The following is a 2,105-nucleotide window of genomic DNA, read 5'->3' on the forward strand; positions in this document are numbered from 1 at the left end:
AAAAAAACCAAACCAAAGCACAAAGTTGCATCAAGGCCAAGCTCTTTCCAAGCATCATTCACCCCTGGTGCTGGGAGCAGCATGGCCTCGGGATGTGTTTCCTGCACCAGTGCCAAGTCTGAGGAGGGTTCCATTTACGCACCCTCGAAGCTCGGTGACGACAGCACGTTTTGCATCATCCTGTCCTTTCTCAGTTGTTTATTTAACTCAGTTTCACCTTTGTCACGGGCTTAGTCAACAGCAGGGCACAGCAAACACCTCCCTGAGACGAGCCCAGGATGTGCAACCCCGCTGTGATGCTCTGCAGGGATGCAGAGTGGAGCATCCCCCCGGCTGCTGGGACCCACCACCCACCTTGGAATCACCTGAGCAGTGCCAAAAGGGTGCTCCTGCCTGGTGAACCCACACCCAGCACAACATCCAGAGTGGTTCAGAGGCTGCCAGAGTCTCAGGGCTGGGACTGTGGCTCTTCCCTGGGTGAGACAAACAGCTCCCACACTGGGTGGCTGCTGGGGGTTTGTTTGGAGCAGGGGAAGGCCAGGCCAGGAGCGACAGGGGATTTCATAACACGCCTCTGTCTGCGCGGGCACCCGGCGAGGCAGGGGCCCCTCGGCCACCAACAGCCCTCCTCCTCCTCCTCCTCCTGCTCCCTCCACCCCTCACATGGCACAGCAGCTAAAAACCTCCAGCACTGTCAGCTCCAACGCAGCCAAAGCACGAGCCCACCCCGGGGGATGCACAGGACAGGGAGAGGGGCATCAATATGTGTAATGAGAGGGGACAGTAACAAAGAGGCAGAGGGAAAGGAGAGGATTGAACCCCTCTGGATGATTAAGAGCTGTTTAGGGGCAGGCATTCCCCCCATCTTCTCCTTCACCACCTCCCCCAAGCACCCACCAAAGCAGAGCTGCTCACTGAGAGCCAGGGCTGCTCATGGCTCTCACTGCAGTCTCCCTGTCCAAGCCAGGCTGTCTTTGCCCCACAGGCTGCTCTCCTCGTCCCCTTCCTTCCATCACACAGCTGCTGCACAGCCCCAGTGTTCAACAGGACCTGCAGAAGAGCTGGAGGAACCTGCCTGGGTTAAGAGCCAAGCAACACTTCAGACTTGAGACTCAACGCTATCTAAAGTCACACACTCCACATTACCCACCACTGCAGTCAGTATTTTAGGGGAAATCCTGGACTCTGAAGCAATGCTATGAAAATCCAAGAGCCTCCTGCCACCCCACAAGGCCGAGCAGGGCACTCCTCCTCCAGCAGCCCCTCTTCCCACCACAGCAGCCATCCCGAGACTCCTTCAGCCAGCAGGAAAACACAGTTGTGCTTCTATTTTTAAAAAAAAGCCCTTCTCTGCATCCTGCTGGCACCACATTAAAGCTCTCAGGACAGGGGGGTTATTCTTAGCTCCTCCAGGCTTTTGGCAGCCCCGAGATCCTCCCTGGCACCTGTCGGCAGCAGCCGCGCGGCCCCGGAGCTGGGGAGGTTTGGTGAAGCTGGGACAGAGCCCGGACCACCAATGTCCCAGTCAGCACCATAACCTCAAAATACCTCAGCCAACAAGCGTGCAAAAATCGTCACGAAGCGCCTGGGTGCACAAACTTCCAAAAATACCACGGGGGGGAAACTCCCTCCTGTCAGCGTTACCAAGAGGGAAAGGCCGGTCTCTGCCACGGACACATCCTGCCCGAAAGACAACAGCACAGAGTGAGGGGTCACAGAATCATGGAATGGTTTGGGTTGGAAAGGACCTTAGAGCTCATCTTGTTCCAACCCCCTGCCACGAGCAGGGACACCTTCCACTAGCCCAGGTTTCTCAGAGCCCCATCCAACCTGATCCAGCCTGGGTTGACAGCAGAGGTTTTGTGCTCTTGCATCTTTTCATTCTACAGCAAAAACACACGTGGAAAACACGTGGGAAAGACTGGCTGATCCTCCCATGGATGTCCAGTAATCCACTGCTCAACAGTGTTTACCAGCAGGCTACTTGATTTCTTACCAACTACAATAGGCAGCAAGTGGTTTGGACTCCTCTTGCCTGTTAGATTAAACCGGAAAGGGGATAAAAGGATAAACACAGGGATATTTAAACAAACTATCAAAAAAAA

Source organism: Manacus vitellinus, unplaced genomic scaffold (genome assembly GCF_001715985.3).
Source record: "Manacus vitellinus isolate BGI_N305 unplaced genomic scaffold, ASM171598v3 scaffold_47_pilon, whole genome shotgun sequence".
In the NCBI taxonomy this organism is placed as follows: Eukaryota; Metazoa; Chordata; class Aves; order Passeriformes; family Pipridae; genus Manacus; species Manacus vitellinus.